Source organism: Cryptomeria japonica, chromosome 4 (genome assembly GCF_030272615.1).
Source record: "Cryptomeria japonica chromosome 4, Sugi_1.0, whole genome shotgun sequence".
Classification (NCBI taxonomy): domain Eukaryota; kingdom Viridiplantae; phylum Streptophyta; class Pinopsida; order Cupressales; family Cupressaceae; genus Cryptomeria; species Cryptomeria japonica.
The window spans coordinates 630,403,285-630,426,473 of record NC_081408.1 but is presented as its reverse complement, the minus strand read 5'-3'; positions in this window follow the sequence as shown (position 1 = coordinate 630,426,473).

Below are 23,189 nucleotides of genomic sequence, written 5' to 3'. Positions count from 1 at the left end.
AAACTTCATGGCAGCTCTTCCTTGCTTAATGAAAGATTTGTCAAAGGTTGGAACAAGGATGTGTCAGTTGTTTATGGGGCAAAATTCCATGTTGATGAAACCTTGGTTGCCACTATTACTGGACTTTCTATGGAGGGCAAGAAATTTTATAGAGAGGGGAAATTGGGTGAGGAGGTCATTGCTTCTTTTTCTGACAAAGATAAGGAACAACAGAGGATTTCTAAACTGGTGAAGAATGGCTACAAAAGGAAAGAACTGAGTTTCGTTTAGGCAGACATGGTGGAATTCATCATGAGGTACATCACTCTTGATGGTAGATATGCTAGTATTTTCTCGTATCATTTTACAATCTTAAACCATTTTAGACATGGTTAAATTATTTCCATCCCCTTCTATATGGTTTCATCCTTGGAAAATAGTTTAGCTAAGCATGCTGAGAGCCTGGATAATCCAGTCCTTCATGAGAGGCTTATCATGTTAATCATGGAGTATGTAAAATCTCATGAAGTGAAACACTCCCCCATGGATAAAACCCACATTTCTTCCTCTAACCTTGAGGTGCAGTTTGTTTCTAATATGGAAATGGAAGAGGATGATAGTGGCACTACCCTGTATTGGCATGATATCAAGGATTCAAAGGAACTTGAGTATAGACCAAAGAAAGAAGGGGAAACTATGGTGACCCCAAGAACTAACAGTAGCAGAAAAACCAATCCTCCAATGTAGGCGGCAAGCAAATTTAAATTCATTAGCAGGAAAATGCAAGACAAGGAGATCCCCATTAGGAAGAAAAATAAATTGTTCAAGTCAAGTGGGTCCAAAGACAAGGACCGCAAGATTAGGCTGGACATCCCCATCAATGTGGATAAAGAGAAATAGGGGACGGTGAATAAGGAGAATGAAGGTGATAAAAAGGGGGAGAAGATGTTGGAAGACTTGATTTTGGAGGTCACTAGGGGCCAAGAGAACTGCTGGAAGTGGTTGGATATGGAAATTGGAACCCTGAAAGATGAGATTAAGGGAATTATTGATACTTTCATGGAGTCCCCTAGGCCTAGTAAAACTAAGAAGATCATGAGCATGGTTCTAAAGATATCTCAAGATGTTAAAACTATGAAGATCTTCCATGGGCACAGAATTGATAAGTTGGAAGAGTATGTAAATGACATCAAAGACAACCTAAATAATTTGGTTGAAACAAGAAGGGAGGCGATGAGTAATAGTGCTGAAGGTTTGGAGAAAATAAATGCCATGATGGCTAACTATAGAGTCAGACCCATAGCCAATGATCCTCCCTTGGGGGACAAACAAAAAAAGAATACTTCAGAGGGGGGACCAGAGTGCTGCTGGAGGGAAGATTAGTTTGGGTCCCTATACTAGGACCAAGAGCTGGAGCCAAGACCAGGGTACCTCTAGATTCATTATGGAGGATCTAGAGAAAATAAAGAAGAAGATTATTTAGAAAAATATTGAATTGGTGTACTCACTCAGTTGAGGGCCTTTTCCTGTCTTTTTTGGAGACTTTTCAGTTTTTTGGGGGGTGTTGGGTCTTTTTGGGGTTTATACCTTATTTAGCTTATGATTAATGTCATTTTGGTTGTTGTCCTCTATCTTTAAAACTTTGGGTTTGAGGTCCCTATAAAACCTGTTTATCTTTATCAAAAACAACATGAAATATCTGTCATCGTGCATGCTTCTCACTTTTGTAGGGCCACACAAGTCAGTATGCAAAATATCTCATAAAAAATTAGATGTATACAAATTACTTTTGATGTAAATTCTTGTTTTCTTTCCCAACTAACTTTCTTTACATATTGGATTAGAAGGCCTCACAATTTTAGGTAAATCTCTAACATCTTGAGTAGAACTTATCCTTATGATACAGTCAAAATTAACATGGCACATCCTTCTATGCCATAGTCAACTTTCATCTATCTGAGCAATCAAACAAATTTTCTTCACCAACATTCAAGTGAAAGATATTACCTTTAGTCTTAATTCTTTATGCAATCTCTATGCCAGAGGCATTCAAAATCTTACATTTATCATTCTTGAATTACAAATCATATCCTTTATCAACCATATGTCCAACACTCAAAATATTGTGATTTAATCCTTCAACATATAAAACATCATTAGTATTATGCTTACCATCAAAAGAAATAGAACCTCTACCATGAACCACACAAGCTTTATCATCTCCAAATCTCACTATACCACCATCATACCTCTCCATATTCACAAGTTTTCTTTTATCACCTGTCATATTATGTGACCAACTGTTGTTAAATACCCATTCATCTTTTTCTTCAATCCTAGTAGCCAAAGCTTCATCATCAATAATGTGATAGTTCTGATACTAAATATGATTAGTACAGATGCCAAGCTAACAATATGAGAGGGGGGGGTGAATCATTCAAACTTAATCTTCAATAAAAACAACAGATTCAACCTCGGTGACCTTATCAGAAAAACAATAATGCATGCAGACCCATAAATAGATAAGATCACAAACATATAACACCAGATTTAATGTGGAAACCCAAATAGGGAAAAACCACTATGGGATTTTAGACCCACTACAAAATATACTCTTCTAGAGTATGCTCGGTTAAAAGCAAATCCTGTTAAAGATTACAAACACATTGCTAGATGTGACCTGGTTAAGGGATTTCCCTCAGATCTGTTAGGATCTTCACCTTGTTAGAAGTGACCTTGTTAAAGGATTTCAAACACTCAATAAGAATGTCACCTTGCTAGAGGATTTTACAAATAAGACTATTAAGTCCACTCGGTTAAGAGATTTTTTGCTACTTCTCAAAATAACAGTAATAAAAATATGTCTGCAACTTCACATCTAAAAATACTGAAGCAGATTCTTATTTGCACAATACAATCAATTCATAGGACTTATCTTATCCCTCTGCTAGGCTCTATACTCTGTTATCAAAATAGGTCTTCAAGCTTCTATACTCGGTAATCACTATGTAGCATCCCTGTGCATACACTTGCCCACATACATTGTTTATCAACAGTTTCCTATTTATAAACAATCTTCCAACCGCTTAATCTCCTTGATCACATTTCCCATGATCAATCATAGCCATCAAATCTTCAATCCTGTCCAGGTTCAATGTATCCTTTGATCTAAAAATGTTTTAGCCTGCCTTGGAACTTGCATTTTCACCTTGGATCTTGTGTTAGGGTATCGCAGTTCAATCTGAGCTATAGATCTTCCTGCCGATCTTTCTTTACCATAGATTCTTTAACAATCTTCATACATGGCTTACTAATCATTTAATCTACTCCAGCTCATCAGTTTCCTTCATTAAATATCACATGTAAACATTTAATGCATTTTGTTATAGCTTTGTTGTAACTCAGTAAATACTAAACTTCACTTGGTAGACATTCTGCCTTCATTAACCAATAGTGATAACCTTAGGGTTTACCGACTAGGCTCTTTGCTTGGTAACATAGTATAGTATTAACCTTTCAAACAATAGCATATGTAGGATATCAAAACAATATAAACATCATGATCTCATCATTGTCTAACTCGGTAATAGTTGCCCATTGAATAACTTATCCCCCTATTCATCATATTCTTTATGTGTCTTTTACTGACATCTTTATACTCATCAAATCATACTTCTTAAGATATGGCAACATCATTCTAAATTAGAAAATCAATTTCTTGACATCAATGACAAAATAAAGACAGTAATCATCCTTAATCAGTTATATCCATAGTCATCAACAACCTTCTCAATATCTTTATTGAAATGCCAACAATCTCTCATTGTAATTGGAATGCCAACCTGCTTCTTGTCTGTTATAATGCCAACAATCTCCCCCTTTGGCATTGATGGAAAAACCAATTGATTTGACTTTATTGATTCGGATTCAAATTGCTGTGAAATTTTGAAATGCTCTCCCTCTGTCATTAGTCTTCTCCCCGGTTCTGAAATGTAGTCTTCTCCTTCGGTCAGTAGACTTCTCCCCCATACATTAGTCTTCTCCCCCTTTGACAAAAATGCCAAAAAATGAAAAGAACTAAAAACATAATTTCTTCCTCTGAGAAGTGAATTCCATGCTGTTATGTATCAATTCAGTCTCAGTTAGAGCGTTTTGTCTTCAATTCCTGTTCCCTGTTTATTGTTTCCTGCACACCTTTAGAAAACCTCCTAAAGTGTGTAAATCAACATCAACTCCTAAAAGATATTCTGTAGATTCATCGAATTGATGCTTTCATCGAACTCGGTCAGTGAATGGAAGATAGGGGTAGGACCCCTAACTGACTTCTTAGATACTCAAAAGTGTCCTTTGGTAGTGGCTTGGTGAAGATGTCTACAATTTGTTCCTTTGTGCTAACATACTCCAAAACCACTTTCTTCTCTTGAACTTCTTCTCTAAGATAATGATATTTGATAGAGATGTGCTTTGTCTTAGAGTGCATAACAGGATTCTTTGAAATGTTAATGGCGCTATTGTTATCACAGAATATAGTTACTGGCTTGGTAACTTGCTCATTTATACTTTCCAATAGTTGTTTGATCCATGCTATATTGGTGCAATTCAGTGCTGCAGCAACATATTTAGCTTTTTCTATTGACTGAGAAACACATCCTTGTTTCTTGCTAAGCCAACTCACTAGTCTTTTTCCTAAAAAGAAAGCTCCTTCACTTGTGCTTTTCCTGTCATCAATGTTGCCTGCCCAATCAGCATCAATATAAACTTTTAAATCAAAAACATTTCCTTTCTGATATACTAAGCCATAATCTTCAGTGCCTTTTAAATATCTGAAAATTCTTTTGATTGCCGTCATGTGTGTTTCCTTAGGATCTGCAGAAAATCTTGCAACAATACCTATTGCATGTGCTATATCTGGCCTGCTATGAACAACATATTGCAACTTTCCAATTATAGATCGGTAAAGTGTCTCATCAATAGATGCAGATTCATCATTCTTTGATAGTTTACAGTTGGTAGTCATAGGAGTACTTACTAGTTTTGAATCCTCCATTCCAAATTTATTCAAGATTTCCTTTATGTACTTGGATTGGGTAATGAAAATCTCATCTTTCATTTGCAGTATCTGTAGACCTATAAAATATTTTATCTCATCGATTAATGACATCTCAAATTCTTTACTCATTTCATTTCCAAAGTTCTTGCATAGAGAGTCATTTCCACTAAAGATAATATCATCAACAAATATGGCTGAGATCAGTATTCCATTTTCATCATTCTTCATGTACATATTGTTGTTTTCACTTGTTCTTATAAAACCAATTTTGATCAAATATGAGTGCAATCTCTCATACCATGCTCTAGGTGCTTGTTTCAGACCATATAAAGCTTTGTTCAATTTACATACCTGATCATTATTTTCTCCTTCAACAAATCCTTCAGGTTGTTCAATGAAAACTTCTTCTTCTCATATACCATTCAGAAATGCAGATTTGACATCCATTTGATATACCTTAAAATTCTTGTAAGCAGCATATGCCAACTATTTTCTTACTCCTTCGAGTCTTGCCATAGGTGCAAAAGTCTCACCATAATCAATTCCTTCTTCTTGGGCATAACCTTTGCAAACTATTCTTGCTTTATTTCGAATGACCTCACCTTTTTCGTTTAGCTTGTTTTTGAAGATCCATTTTGTACCTATTACATTTTTGTCCTTCGGTCTTGGGACTAGTGTCCATGTGTCATTCTTCTTCATTTGATCAATCTCTTCTGTCATAGTATTTATCCAATCTTCACTGTTAAATGCCTCTTTCACTATTCTCGGTTCAAATTTAGATATTAGACATGTGTTTTGTCTCAGTTTGTTCCTTGTCATCACTGAATCATTCTTATCTCCTATAATCTTACTAGGTGCATGATTCCTTCTGACATACTTGGCTAATACAGGCTCAGTAGGCTCTGTATGATCTTCTTCATCACTCGGTAACTGGATATTCTCTTCACTTTCTTCAGCAGTCTTCTCGGTAGGACTTCTCAGTTGAACATAGACAAATCCTTCATAATCTTCTGGATCTTTGGAGTTTCCTTCATCATTTCTTTCTGTAAATTCATCAATTTTCACATTTGCACTTTCTACTATTTTGTTAGATGATTTGATCAAACATTTAAATGCTTTGCTTCTAGAAGAATAACCTAGAAATGTTCCTTCTTCATTTTTCTGATCAAACTTACCATTTCTATCATCTTTGTGAACATATCATCTACTCCCAAAGATTTTAAAATAGCTTACATTAGGTTTCTTGTCATACCAAATTTCATAAGGTGTCTTCAAAGTTCCTTTCTTCAGTTGTACTCGGTTCAGGATGTAAATTGTTGTGCTTATTGCTTCTCTCCAAAATGTTTGTGGAACTTTCTTTTCAATCATCAAGGTTCTGGCACAATCCACAATAGATCTGTTCCTTCTCTCAGCTATCCCATTCTGTTGTGGAGTTCTCAGTGCAGAGACTTGTCTTTTTATATCATGATCATTGCAAAATAAGTTGAACTCATTAAAAGTAAACTCTCCTCCTCTATCTGATCTGAGACATTTCAATTGTCTGCCTATTTCATTTTCAACTCTAGCCTTGTACCATTTAAATATTTGAAAAGCTTCTGATTTTTCTTTTAAAAATATTATTGACATCATCCTTGAGTAATCATCCACAAATAATATGAAATATTTATCACCATAATAACTCTGAACTTTCATAGGACCACAAAGATCAGTATGTACAAGATCTAAAATTCCCTTAGAAGTGTAGGACTTACTTCTAAAGCTTGATCTTGTCATCTTACCCATCTGGCATCCTCAGCACATAGCATTCTCAGGTTTTTCAAGACTCGATAGATGTCTTACTCGGTGCTTCTTACTTATTTTGATCAGATTATCAAAATTAACATGACAAAACCTTTTATGCCATATCCAGGTATCATCTATCCTTCCATATAGACATTTATTCTGAGTTGAGTCAAGATGAAATGTATTACCTCTTGTTTGTGTCCCGATAGCAGCTAACTTTCCATGCTTGTCATGAACTTTGACAATTCCTTTTTCAAACTCTATTTGGTAATCTATGTTGTTTAGCTGTGCTACACTCAACAAATTGTATTTCAAACCTTCAACCCAATAAACATCATTACATTTAGCATTGTCAAGAAGTGTTATGGATCCTTTACCTCTTACCGGACATGGTGCATCATTACCAAATCTTACATAGCGTCCATCATAATCATCTAATTTAATAAACTCGTGTTTATCACCTATCATGTGATGTGAGCAACCACTATCTATGATACAAGAATCATTAGTATTTATATGAGATATTAAAGCTTTTTCTTCATACCTTTCTTCATCTGATCCATCTTTGATAGCCACATAAATAACTTCCTCTGTATCAGTTTCATCTGATTTATCATCATTAGATTCCTCATCAGCTATTAAGCATGTCTTTTTATCTCTTCTCCTGAAGTCTCGGTGTCCTCTATAATGATTATCTTTCTATCTGTCATCTCGATAATCTCTCTTTTCACTAGATTCTTTGTTAGGACAGTTAGAAGCCATATGTCCTATCTTATCACAATTGAAACATTTTAAAGGTAGCTTTCCTTTATACTTACCTTTTCCTCTCGGTAGCCTTCTGGCTAATAGTGTTTCAAACTATTCTTGCTTTCTGATTTCCTCATACAGTTTGTGTACCTCCTCCATGTTTTTGTGAATCTTTCACTTGCTCCACTATGATTCCCTTTAGAGTACTTATACTTTCTATCATTGTAATCATCAGTTTCATCAATATGAAAAGAACTGAATGCAGATTTAACTTTATTTACTAACGACCCACCATTATCAAAGTTACTTAACTCAAATGCATGTAGCTTACCAATAGTAGCATCTAAAGAAACTGGCATATTGGGTACAGACCTCGATTCATTGATTATAGAGACTCGGATTGCATAGGCAGGTAGAAGGGTTCTCAGCATCTTACTTGTTACATCCTTTTCTTCATTAGTTCCTCCTACTCCTTTGATTTCATTTACAATCTCCTTTAGTCTTGTACTATAGTGGGTTATGTTCTCACCTTCTTTCATCCTCATATATTCAAGTTGTCCTCTTAGACTATCCACTTTTTCTCTTTGAACATGTTCATCTCCACCATACATAGATATGAGCTTAGCCCACATTGCCTTTGCATCAGTACATCCTTCTAGATCATTAAACTCTGAGTCAGTCAATGTAGATGTTAGTTCAATCATTGCTTGAATACGTTCTTGCTTTTCCTTTATCTCTTCCATTGTCAATGGATAGGTGCTTGGTGTGATGAGATCTCTAGATACTAAACAACATATTCTCCAATTCTTGATAGATGCAGCTTCATCCTTTTCTGCCATGTAGAGAAACTTGACTTATTTAGCTTCAGTGCATCCCTCTTATACATCTTTTGGATCTTTAACTCAAGTGCCTTTAAACTTTTCTTCCAGAGTCCAAAGCTCTGATACCAATTCATAGTTCTGATACTAAATATGATTAGTATAGATGCCAAGCTAACAATATGAGAGGGGGGGGGATGAATCATTCAAAATTAATCTTCAATAAAACAACAGATTTAACCTCGGTAACCTTATCATAAAAATAGTAATGCATGTAGAGCCATAAATAGATAAGATCACAAACATATAACACCATATTTAACATGGAAACCCAAATAGGGAAAAACCACTGTGGGATTTCGGACCCACTAAGAAATATACTCTTCTAGAGTATGCTCAGTTAAAAGAAAATCTTGTTAAAGATTACAAACACATTGATAGATGTGACTTGGTTAAGGGATTTCCCTTGGATCTGTTAGGATCTTCACCTTGTTAGAAGTGACCTTGTTAAAGGATTTCAAACACTCAATAAGAATGTCACCTTGCTAGAAGATTTTACAAATAAGACTGTTAAGTCCACTCAGTTAAGAGATTTTCTGCTACTTCTCAAAATAACAGTAATAAAAATATGTCTGCAACTTCACATCTGAAAATTGTGAAGCAGATTCTTATTTGCTCAATACAATCAATTCATAGGACTTATCTTGTCCCTCTGCTGGGCTCTATACTCTATTATCAAAACAGGTCTTCAAGCTTCTGTGCTCAGTAATCACTATGTAGCATCCCTGTGCATACAGTTGCCCGCATACATTGTTTATCAATAGTTTCCTATTTATAAACAATCTTCCAACTGCTTAATCTCCTTGATCACATTTCCCATGATCAATCATAGCCATCAAATCTTCAAACTTGTCTAGGTTCAATGTATCCTTTGATCTAAAAATGTTTTACCCTGCCTTGGAACTTGCATTTTCACCTTGGAACTTGTGTTAGGGTATTGCAGTTCAATCTGAGCTATAGATCTTCCTGCCGATCTTTCTTTACCATGGATTCTTTAACAATATTCATACACGGCTTACCAATCATTTAATCCTCTCCAGCTCATCAGCTTCCTTCATTAAATGTCACATGTAAACATTTAATGCATTCTGTTATAGCTTGGTTGTAACTCGGTAAATACTAAACTTCACTCGGTAGACATTCTGCCTTCATTAACCGATATCGATAATCTTAGGGTTTACTGACTAGTTCTTTGCTCGGTAACATAGTATAGTATTAACCTTTCAAACAATAGCATATGTAGGATATCAAAACAATCTAAACATCATGATCTCATCATTGTCTAACTCGGTAATAGTTGCCCATTGAATAACTTATCCCCTTATTCATCATATTCTTTTTGTGTCTTTTACCGACATCTTTATACTCATCAAATCATACTTCTTAAGATATGGCAACATCATATTGAATTAGAAAATCAATTTCTTGACATGAATGAAAAAATAAAGACAGTAATCATCCTTAATCAGTTATATCCATAGTCATCAACAACCTTCTCAATATCCTTATTGAAATGCCAACAATCTCTCATTGTAATTGGAATGACAACCTTCTTCTTGTCTGTTATAATGCCAACACAATGTAGCTTGCAGAATTCACTAGCACTGGATCATCTTCCTTGATAGCAATAAACACAAATTCATAGATTCGGAATTCCCAATCTTAGATTCTTCTTCTGTCACACTATTGTAGGAGCACCTGAGGTTTCTTAATAAACCTTCAAATTTTGGAGTGGCTAATCCTCATTGGGTAAATGGTTGAATAAAGGACTATTGAAGAGCCCAAAAGTGTGCTTTGTGTTTGTTTTGTAGTTTTCTTTGTCATTGTTTTCTAAACTTAACTTATTACCCCGTTTTGGGCCTATGCGCCTTTGTAAGCCTTAAATGGCCTCACATAGAAAATTTTAAAAAATGTCTTTGTAAGGCCTCATAAGGATTTTGAACATGTTTTTTTTGATGTTAGGAAATCATCCTAGGTGGTTAAGGTTGAGAATATTTGATGTATTTCTCAAAATGCATTGTAGAGCAAAAGTTGTCATGGTGACTTGACAACATTTTGTCAAAACTATGAGCATGTTAAAAGAGGTAGTTAGTGGTTTGATTGATGGCTGGATGTGATTTTTTGGGCATATATAAGGCCACTCCAAACATTATAGAATAGTTAGAACCTCTGTGATTGAATTTTCAATAGCAAACTAAAGTAATTTGCTGGTTTTTCATTAAATTTTGTCAAATTGCTTATTGCAGTCCATACCAAATGGACTAGTTTCTGTATTATACTTTAATTGAGGCTTAGCACTTGCTTCCGAGGTGCTTAAAATTTATTTGTGTTCTTTAATTTTGCAAGTTTAGTAGATGTACATAAATTCTTTATTTTCTTCATTGTTCTTAGTCTATGCAAGGGTTTAGACCATAAAAATGACTCCATCTTGATTTCCCATGGTGGGTTCCCAATGACCTTTGGGATTCAAGCTATGGAGTCTATGCACATTGTAATTATTAATTTTTGTTACCAGGAAGTTGCATTTACTCATTTTAAGATCATAGCCTAGGCGAGCTCTGCTAGAGCCTAGCTAGGGAAGATGACTGCACAATACCTTATTCCTTGCAGGGGTGGAGAAATTGAACAATGCCAAGTGCTTGGTGTTGAGCGTGGATTCTATATAGAGCCTCAGTGTAAGTGTGGAATATTGAAATGGTGTTGAGACATATAAACCCCATTGTTGAATGCTCACAAGTCCTAAACCCTTGAAAAGTGCCATTTTTGGGACAATCCCTGTACAGATAGAACAAACCACCTAACCTCAGAAACCTTGAAGGGTTTCCAAATGGGTATTCATATCTACAAATATTTTGTGGGGTCCTTTGATAGTTTTTAGAACCAAAGAGAAAAAACAATAAAAAGAGGGCTAAAAGGGGCTCTTAGGGCTACAAGCCCTTAAATATAGGAACTATGAAAATGATACGAGAATGAAAGGGAGTAGACACCAAAGCAGCATGCATGGAGTTGGAAAACCATGTCACATCCTTCTTAGACCCCTACAAGTAAAGAGCATTAAATAAGGCATGTTGGAGGTTGAACTTACTCATGTGAGTTCTAACCTTGGATTTGAGTAATTGGAGAAATTGAGTTGGTAGAGAGTTCTCCAAAGGAGTTTGGGTGTTGGGATGGATTCACACAAGGAGAGCAGGGCATAAACAAACAAGAAAGCCCACAATAATACCTTTTCCTAATCTATAAACCAAATTGCAACTCTTTTGAGAGATTCTCTCTATCAAAGTGGTATTAGAGCCCAATAAGACTTGGGTAGGAGCTAGTTTATGTTAGAGATTGAATCAGTGGGTGAAAATAGTTTCAATATGGTGACTAATGCACCATTTCAAAAAATGGTAGAAGACCAAGAGGAGGAGAATAGACTCCTCGGGGAAAAGTTGGAACGATTAGAGAATAAACTAGATGAAGTAGAAGACAAAACTGAGAAGGTGACTATCAAAGTAAATGAAGAAAAGGGTAAAGAAGTGGTAGAGTAGGATGGCACACTCAAAAATAGATCTTATTTTTCTAGAAGAACCCTTCCTTAGATCCATCAAAGACATAGGGGGTGAGTCCCTAGAAGGAGTGCCACTTTTTATTGGAAAAATGGAACCAAAAGTGGTTATGGAGTGGATTGAAGGGTTAGAGAATCACTTTGAGTGTGATGGAGTTACAGAAGCCCAAAAGATGAAGGTAGCTAGATCTAGATTGAGAGGAGCAAACTTGACTTGGTTGAAGTTCATCCAAGAGGAGAGACAAAAGGAGGGTAAGAAACCAATTGCCACTTGGAAAGGAATGTTATCCAAGGTAAGAGAATCCTATATCCCTGATGACTATGAGATCCAACTACATAAGAAGAGACAAAATTTAAGACAATGAGAACTAGATGTGAGCAGATACACTACAGAATTTTAGAAATTGTTCTTGAGATCCAAGGTGGTAGAAGATGAAAGCATCAAGGGTGTCAGGTACTTGAATGGTTTGAGGTGGAATATCTAAGAAGAGATAATCTTGTTGTGTCCTCGTATAGTCCATAATTGATATCAATTGGAACTCAAGGTGGAAGAGAAGAGTAAAAAGAAACAAGAGCAAATTAATAGAGGTAGAGGTAGGGGATGAGATGGTAGAGGTCATAGAGGTAGCTATGGTGGAAGAGGTGTAGAAAAAAGATCCCAAGGGGAATGCAAGTTGGTAGAGAAATTTCAGGATTCCAATAGCAAGAGAAGCTATAGAGGAAGGGGATCTAGCAACTCTAGTAGAGGAAGGTCTAGTGGACCAAGAAGAGGGTCCTATTTCTCCACAATGAAGTGCTACAATTGTCATCAACTTGGGCACCTTGCCTATAGATGCCATGAGAATTCTTCTTCATACTAGGGAGGTGAAAGGAGAGTGAGTTATATCCAAGAGGATGCACAAAGTGTGAAGTCACTAGAGGTGAGCTTAGATTCAAAGGTTGGAGAGAACCTGATGATAAGAAGAGTTTTGATCAAAGAACTAGTGAAGGAGGAACCTAGCCAAAGAAGATCCTTGTTTAGGATAAAGTGAAAGATCATGGGTAAGGTGTGTAGAGTGGTGGTGGATTCATGATCCACTAGCAATATAGTGTCAGAAGAAGTAGTAAGTAAACTCAAACTATGAAGAATCCCACATAGTGATCCTCATAGGGTTACTTGGCTCAACAAGGGGCAACATGTTTTGGTGAAGGAGAAACCTTGGGTGGAGTTCACCATAGGAGGCTATGAAGATAATATTTTGTGTGATATCTTGCCAATGGATGCATGCCACGTACTCCTAGGTAGGCCTTGGCAATTTGATAGAAAAGCAATACACCATGGCTAAAAGAAATCCTGCACCTTTCAAAAAGATGGAGTTACTTACAAAATTCAGTCCATAGGAGATAGAGAAGAGGGCAGATCTAAATGTCCAAATGTGCTACTAGTTGGTGAGAAAGAGTTCATAAACACTCTCAAAGAAGGAGAAGGAGTGGGGTTTGCACTTGTTGTGAAACCAAAAGAGGAAAAGAAGGACAAGAAATTTTGTATACCTGATGAAGTGTAGCAAATACTCAATCAGTTTAAGGAGATTATAAGTGATGGAACACCTACTATTTTGTCTCCTCAATCAGCCATAAGCCATCATATTGACTTTATACCCAGAGCCTTATTGCCTAATAAGGAAGCCTACAAGATGCTACCTGAGCATAACATAGAAGTGGCTAAGCAAATCTAAGAACTTTTGGATAATGGTCTAATAAGAAAGAGAATTCGCCCATGTGTAGTTCCCACCATTTTGGCACCTAAGAAGGGAGGTACTTGGAGACTTTGTACTGATTCAAGAGTCATCAACCGGATTACAATCAAATATAGATTTCCTATTCCAAGAATTGAAGATTTGATAGATTTTTTATGGGGTGCTAAGAATTTCACCAAGATAGACCTCAAGAGTGGCTACCACCAAATCCAAATAAAAGAGGGAGATGAGTGGAAGATAGCATTCAAAACCTTTGAAGGTCTTTATGAATGACATGTTATTCCATTTGGACTCACAAATGCCCCTAGTACATTCATGAGGCTCATGAATGAAGTGCTCAAGGATTACATTGGTAAATTCGTTGTTGTTTATCTAGATGGCATCCTTTTTTTAGTAAATCTAAAGAAGAACATCTTAGGCATATAGAGATTGTATTGAAGAAATTATGTGATGAACAATTAACTATCAATTTGGAGAAATGTGAGTTCATGAAATAAGAGTTGGTGTATCTTGGGTTTTTTAATCTCAAGTGGTGATTTGAAGATGGATACCTCAAAGGTGGAAGCAATAATCAATTGGCCTGCACCAAAAACAACAAGTGAAGTGAGGATTTTTCATGGTTTGGCTCAGTTTTATAGGAAGTTCATCAGAGGGTTCAATGAGATATGTGCACCTATGCTTGATACAATCAAAGGAGGTGTAAAGACTAAGTTTCAATAGACAAATGAGGCAAATAAAGGATTTGAACTCTTGAAGACAAAGGTGGCTGCTCAACTTGTACTTGTTCTTCCAAGCTTTGACAAACTCTTCACCACTGAATGTGATGTAAGCAACATAGTAGTTGGAGCAGTCTTAAGTGAAGACAATAGACCGGTAGAATTCTCCAGTGAAAAGCTTAATGAAGCCAAGAAAAGGTGTTATTCATATGATTTGGAATTATATGCACTTGTTCAAGCTCTTAGGAAATGGAGGAATTACTTATTGCCTAAAGAATTTGTGGTTTATACTGATAATCAAGCTCTTAGTTTCCTTAACTCTCAAGACAAGTTGAATCATAGGCATATCAAATGGGTAGAGTACTTGCAATCTAATACTTTTACCATTAAGAATAAGTAAGGTCAATGTAATAAGGTTGTTGATGCATTAAGTAGAAGGCTACTAACAATTCAAGAAGTGTAGCTCAAGAGCATTGGAGTTGATAGTTTCAAAGGGCTATAACAAGATGATGAAGATTTTGTTGACATCTACAAGGCTTGCCAAGAGTTTAGGAATCATTTTCATAGTGAATATACAGATTTTACTTTGCAAGATGGTCTTTTATTTAAAGGAGGCTAGGTTTGTGTGCCAAGAGGGTCCATGAGAGAGAAATTGATGCAAGAGACGCACAAAGATTGTTGAAGTGGTCATTTTGGGTTGAATAAAACCTTGAAACTTGTTCAAAGATTCTATTATTGGCCAAAGATTTAAAGGGATATCAAAAAGTATGTTGAACAATGTGTTGTTTGTCAAAACGAAAAGGGAACCTTGTCTAATGTTGGACTCTATCAGCCATTACCTATCCCACACTAGTCATGGGAGTTTGTAAGTATGGAATTTGTTGTTGGTTTTCCCAAGACCAAAACTGGATTTGATAGCATCTATGTTGTAGTAGATAGATTCAGTAAAATGGCCCATTTTATTCCATGTAAAGTGACTCATGATGCTAGCCATATGGCTCATTTGTTTTTCAAATAGGTCATTAGGATTCATGGTTTTCCAATTAGCATAGTGTGAGATAGAGATACCGAGTTCATTGGTCATTTTTGGAAAACTTTATGGCAAAGATTGGGCATTAACCTATCTTTTGGCTCAGCATACCATCCCCAAATGGATGGCCAAACAAAGGTGGTAAATAAGACACTTGGGAGCCTTCTTAGATGTTTGAAAAAAGAGTATGGGCAAGCTTGGGATCAGATCATCCATCAAGTTGATTTTTCTTATAATGACAGTGTGAATAGATCAACTGGCAAGAGCACTTTTGAAGTAGTTTATGGGATTCATCCAAGAGGTGTGTTGGAGCTTAGAGACCTTGGAAGTATGTAGAAGAGGAGTGGACATGTTGTTGATATGGCTCAGTCCATGAAGGAGATTCATTAGCAAGTTAGGCAAGCTTTACAAGAAAACTCTCAAAGAATCAAGGAAAAAGTGGATGAAAAGAGGGAGAATGTACAATTCATTGTTGGTAACTTGGTAATGGTCCACTTGAATAAGGAAAGGATTCAAAAAGGTGTTGCAAACAAGCTTCAAATGAGAAGGATTGGACCTTGTAAGGTCTTATCTAAGTATGGACAAAATGCTTACAAGATTGATCTACCTAGGGACATAGCTTTGTCTCCTATTTTGAATGTTGCAGATTTGGTGTAGCACAAAGGCACAATTCTAGAGGAGTGTAATAGAGTTTTAGATGTCTCTTAGTCACTTTCAAACCTACCTTTTCCACCTCCAACCATGCAACAAGCTGAGAAAGTGTTGGATTCAAGGATTGTCAAGAAGAGTAGGCATATCGCCTACATGGAGCATTTGGTTAAATAGCAACATCTTCTAGAATATAAGGCCACTTGGGTACCTGAAGCACAATTTCCAAAGGTTGGAATTGAGCTCTCTTTGTTTCCTAATAGATTCATTTGAGTTCTTTCTCATTAGGGGAGTATGGTATAGGAGCACTTGAGGTTTCTTAGTAAACCTACGACTTTTGGTGTGATTGATCCTCATTGGGAAAATAGTTTAATAAAGGACTATTGAAGAGTCCAAAAGTTTTATTTGAGTTTTTCTTGTAGTTTGATTTGTCACTGATTGTTAAAATTAACTTATTACCCTGTTTTGGACCTATGTGCCTTTGTAAGCCTTAAATGGCCTCACATAACAAATTTCACAAAAAGTCCTTTTAAGGCCTCATAAGGCTTTTGAAGATATTTGTTTGATTTTAGGAAATCATCATAGGTGGTTCATATTGAGAATATTTTGCATATTTGTCAAAATGCATTGTAGAGCAAAAGTTGTCATGGTAGCTTGACAACATTTTGTCAAAAATGTGAGCAATTTTGGAAAAATGTTAAAAGAGGTAGTTAGTGGTCCAATTGATGGATGGATATGGTTGTGTGGGAATATATAAGACCACTCAAAATATTTTAGAAGAGTTAGAACCTCTTAGATTGAATTTTCAATAGAAAACTGAAGCAATTTCTTAGTTTTCATTAAATTTTGTCAAATTGTTTATTGCACTCCATACCAAATGGGCTAGTTTTCATACTGTAATTTAATGGAGTCTTATAAATTTTTGTTGTGGTACTTAAAAATTATTTTTGTTCTTTCACTTTGCAAGTTTAGTAGGTGTACATAAATTCTTTCTTTTCTTCACTATTCTCGGTCTGTGCAAGGGTTTAGGCCCTAAAAATGACTCCATCTTGATTTCCCACTATGGGTTCCCAATGACCTTTTTCATTCAAGATATGGAGTCTATGTAAATTTTAATTATTAAGTATTGTGATTAGGAAGCTACAATTTCTCATTTAAAGATAATGCCCTAGGCGAGCTCTGCCATACCCCGGCTAGGGAACATTACTACACAATACATTATTCCTTGCTGAGGTGGACAAATTGAATAGTTCTGAGTGTTTGGTGTTGAGGGTGGATTCTAGATAGAACCTCAATGTAAGTGTGGAAGCTTGACATGACGTTGAGATATATAAACCCCATTGTTGAATACTCACAAGTCTTAAACCCTTGAAAAGTGCCATTTGTGGGACCGTCCCTATACGGACAAAAAGACCACCTAACCTCAAAAATCTTGAAGGATTTCCAAATGGGTATTCATATTTGCAAAGCTTTTGTGGGGTCCTTTGATATTTTTTATAACCAAAGAGTAAAAATCGTAAAACGAGGGCTAAAAGAGGCTCTTAGAGCTACAAGACCTTAAATACAGGAACTATGAAAATGATAGGAGAATGAAATGGAGTGGACACAAAAGTAGCATGGAGGGAGTTGGAAAAACATGTCAGATCATTTCTAGACCCCTGCAAGTGAAGAGCATTGAATTAGGCATGTTGGAGGTTGAACTTACTCATGTGAGTTCTAACCTTGGGTTTGAGTAATTGGAGCAACTGAGTTGGTAGAGAGTTATCCAAAGGAGTTTTGGTGTTGGGATAAATTCACACAAGGAGAGTATGACATAAACAAATAAGAAATCCCATAAATACACCTTTTCCTAATCTATAAACCAAATTGCAACTCATTTGAGAGATTCTTCGTATCACACACCTTCATCAGCAGCATAATAACATCTCTTCTTGTATATGTACTTCTAGTTAGGCTTATAGGGCTTATGATACTTGTCGTGCTTCTCATATTTATTATGCTTATCAGATATATCATGCCTATCATACTTTGACATTCTTTCAAGACACCTAGAAGCAAAATGTCCTATCTTATTACAAGAGAAACATTTCAAAGGAAACTTTCCATCATGCTTACTGACTCCCTTAGGAAATCTCCGACCAATAAGTTCTTCAAGCTCATCCAACTCTCTTTCATGTTCTTCCATCTCTCTTATTTATCTTTCATATCTAGAAACCCTAGATGAACTTCCTCTTAGATCATACTTATGTTTCCTAGATACAGTGGCTTTAAATGCAGTCTTTAGCTTTACCATGTGATTCTCCAAATACACTCAACTCAAATGTAGCAAGATTACCAACCAACATATCTCTTATCGCAATAGTCATAGTTAGAATCTCATCAATAGAAGCAACTTTAGATTTGTAAATAGGAGGAAAAGATCTAAATATTTTAGCAACAATCTCATCTTCTTCAAGAGTTCCACTAGCACATCTGATGTTCATAACAAGTTCATTCACCTTAGCCATAAAGTATGATATGTTATCATCTTCTCCCATCTTCAACATCTCATACTTTTCTTTCAAACTCTATAGATTAGCAACTTTGAGATGTTTATTTCCTTCATAAAAGGTCTCCAACTTTTCCCAGATCTCATGTGCAGTCTATAAACCCATCACATTAATCATCTCTAAATTGTTCAAGGCACTCAACAATGCTTCCTTATCTCTTATGTTATGTTCAACATCCTTGATCTCAACTGTAGCAACTAGACCATTCTGAGGAACATTATAGGTATTCTTTGTAATCTTCCAATAATCATCTCCAAGATACTTCAAATGACACTCCATCTAGTCCTTGCATAGAGTGTAATTGTTTCCATCAAATCTTAGACTCTCTTTCTTGAAAATATACGTTTCCATCGTGGATCTCATCAAGTGGTCAAGCTTCTTCCGAAGGATCTATCTCTGATACCAATTGTTGGCAACAACAATGAAATAAAATTAAGAGGGGGGGGGGTGAATCAATTTTGACCAGATTAGACAAATTAAACACAAACTTAGATCTGATCAACTACAACAAGAGTAAATATAAAAAACAATAATAGTAACACACCTAACACCAAGATTTTGATGTGAAAATCCTAGTTAAGGGAACCACGATTGGAACCTACCCATAATAAGATGATACTCTGCAGTAGTATGTGTACTTATTACAATGGGGAATGCACATGCATTCAAGCACACTGCCTAGAGATCACTACTCAAAATATAATGATCCAAAAGGCTACAACCCTCAAGGAAGGTTCACTACCTTACAATAACATACATAGTACAATTCGGGTAAGATGACTGAAAGAATAGAATCTCCAAATGCTTGATGACAGTTCTGGTTAAGCTCATTTGCCTTCCTTACAACAATCTTTGCTCAACACTTCACACTGAAAGATGAATTCTCTTATTCGCACCTACGCCACTCTCTAAAAATGCAAAAAACAACTCCCATACTCAAATTACATGAATATAACACCTATTTATACAATTTATCAACTTTGACTACAAGGTCGGCTCAACCCTCAAGACCTAATTACAAAATTGTATCACACGATACATAAATCAACCACCAGACCAATACAATGACATAAAGGACATAAAATGGACCCAAATCAAATCCTTGAATAGGCAACACTACTAAAGATCTTGTCAAGATCATCCACAACACACTACACAACTGAAAATGTCACATAACATGAAGAACATAATGGGACCCATAAGATCTTCAATAAGTCACACAATTATCAATGCAGACCACCAAAATAAATAGGACATGAATAGGAAACACCAACAAGAACATTAGAAGCATCTACAATAGTTGCACCAATACCACTTAGTCAAATCTCCATCGATCAACACACTGATAATCAAGAGCACTCAACAACAGCAATTGGGACTAGAAAGATACCTTGTGGAGCACCAAATTATGAACCATTTGAATTGAAGATACACATGAACATACCAAACACTCTCCAAAATCTGCAACCAAGAATATAATTATACCGGAGCACAACATATCAAATACTAACTTAACTCTCTGCAATCACAAGAACACGTAAATATGTTGATATGACATATCCTGGCAGCTACAATATCCAACATCTTCAACAAAATAACCTCCAAAGTATTCCAAACATGTAAGGCTTTAACCATGGTTATCCCTTTAACTCTTGCACAAGAGTTTATCCTTTGGATAAAATATTTATCCACTAAATCAACCCTAACCCAACAACCTAGGGTAACCATCATGTCCCTTCAGGCATTAATGCCTCTTCTATCTTCTCTCAAGGCTTCTCATGGTGACACTTGTCAACATGAGATTGGTTTGAAAGTATCAAATGGATTGAGGATCATTCAATCCTAGCCCTTGTTAAGATAATTGAATCTTAACCATCCAATTCCCCATTTCTTCTATAAATAAGCTCCATTTCTCTCATTATCCATCACCCAAGTTTCATGCATCTAGACTATAGTCAATTTCATCAAGTCTTAAGCTTTGTCTCTCTTTGTTTAATCATAATCTTTAACATTTAGAAGCATTTCATATCATTAGCATAGTATATTCATGTTAGTATAGCATGTAAGTATATCTTAATATCCATATTGTAGCATAGTTAGTTTCATTAGCATAGCATAATATCTCATCTTATCAAGCTTTGTTAATCATCATATATAACTTAGTTGCTTTGCGTATAGATGATCTTATCACACATCAGTTGTTCTTGGAGTTGTAATTCCAAGAGTCAATTGCTCAATGATCTGAGAGAAATAATGACAAGGAATCCTATGAGATAGAGAACAATGGGATTTCTTCTAAGGATGGATTATTTACTTTGTTTTGTTTGCTAAATCCTTGCATATAATGTTTCATTGGTATGATTTTTGTGTTTTCTCTTAATTGACATCTAACCATATTTTTAGGTATACAACAATAATAGACAATAAGAATCTAACAAGAAATTCAATTTTGCAACAAGAGAGAAAATTTCACTGAAATCAACTACCTCTATCTAGGAATAGTCCCTAGCCACCAATTTGGCCTTGTACTACTCAAATGAATCATTTTCTCTAAAATTCTATTTAAATTACCACTTCAATCCAATGAGATTCCTTCCATTAGTAAGGCTTACAAGATCCCAGGTGTCACAACTATGAAAGGCAAACATCTCCTCTTGCATGACCTACATACAAGACTCACTTTCCTCCAAATTATAGAGCCTTCCTATAGGATCTAAGGTAATCATAAATAGTCAACAAAGTAAATATACAATAAAAAATGATGGGCTATACCTGTCAGCTTGATTTTGTTTCTTTGTAGATCACCGTTTGCAAGGACTTTGCACATTCTTGAGGTAGATAGGATCAATCCCTGTGATGCAAGATCCTTCACGCACATGAGGCTATCGTGGCAACATGATCCGATCTCCATTACAATGTTGTCTCATCACACAATGGCATTGGTTGAATCACACAGGCTCGAAACACTTCAACTAGAAACCCTGAGGCTAGGACTACCAACCAGTAGTCATACCATATTAAACCTTGATAGAAAACATTCCATATACCGGTTCACAACATTATGCCGGTTCACTTTGCTAGTTGCTTAACTTCAATAAACTGGTTCACTCTTCAACATATTACTAGTTCACTCTTCAGCATATTACTGGTTCACTCTTCAACATATTGACATCAATGACAATATAATATCATAATGTCAACATACTCTGCACATATGCCAACAATCTCCCCCTTTGGCATTGATGGCAATATATAAAGATATCTCTCTTTTTGCATCACATCTTCTCATTAATACTGTAGATATCTTCTCTGCTTCACATCTTCTCCCCCTTTGACAACAATGCCAAAGTGGAGGCACAAGCTTCCTTGTTCCACTATGCTGCTCCCCCTAAGGAGTAGCATCCTTCAACACATCAATCCTAAAAAGATATAGCAAAGTAAGATCTGACTTATGTGGAGCACAAACCTTTAGTTTACCTCTTGAAGGGGAAACACCCCTAATTCACCTCTCAGATAGGTAAAGGTAGCCTTCAGTAGAGGCTTGGTGAATATGTTTGCTAACTTCTCCTTAGTGGAAACATGTTCCAATACCACCTCTTTGTTCTGAACCTTTTCCCTCAAGAAATGATACTTGAGTTCAAAGTGCTTGGTTCTAGCATGTAAAATCGGATTCTTGGAGATGTTAATTGCACTTGTATTGTCACAAAATATACTTACTGGTTCAGATACAAGAACTTTGAAGCCATTCAATACATGCTTCATCCAAATAGTCTGAGTGCAACTCATAAAAGCTACAACATAATCTACTTCTACTATAGACTGAGAGATACAACTCTACTTTTTACTCATCCATGAGACCAGTCTACCACCGAGAAAGAATGCACCACCAGTTGTGCTCTTTTGGTCATCCACATTACCAGCCCAATCAGCATCTATGAACACTTTCAGGTTGAAATCATCATTGTATGGATACCATAATCCATAGTCAATAGTTTCGCTCAGATATCTAAGAATCCACTTGAATGCTACCAAGTGGGATTCTAGTTGGGCTTTTCTAAAACTGAGCTGTAATACCCACTGCATGTGCAATGTCCAATCTGCTATGAACTACATAATTCAACTTACCAATCATTGATCGGTATTCCTTCTCATTTACCAATGCTGAGTCATCCTCTTTTGATAGTTTACAACCGGTCACCATTGGTGTACCAACTAGTTTGCTGTCTTCCATGAGAAAGGTCTTAACACCTCTTCGACATACTTTGATTGAGTAATAAAGATTCCATCTTTCATTTGCTGAATCTACAGTCCAATGAAGAACTTAATCTCCCTTATGAGTGACATCTCAAACTCCCTTTTCATCTCATTTGCAAAGTCATGACTCATCTTGTCATCTCCACCAAAGATTATATCATCAACAAATACTTCACAGATTAGAATCTGATCTCCTTCTGATTTCAATTAGATATTGCTATCTTCACTTGTTCTTTCAAATCCAATCTTCACAAGATGGGAGTGCAAGCATTC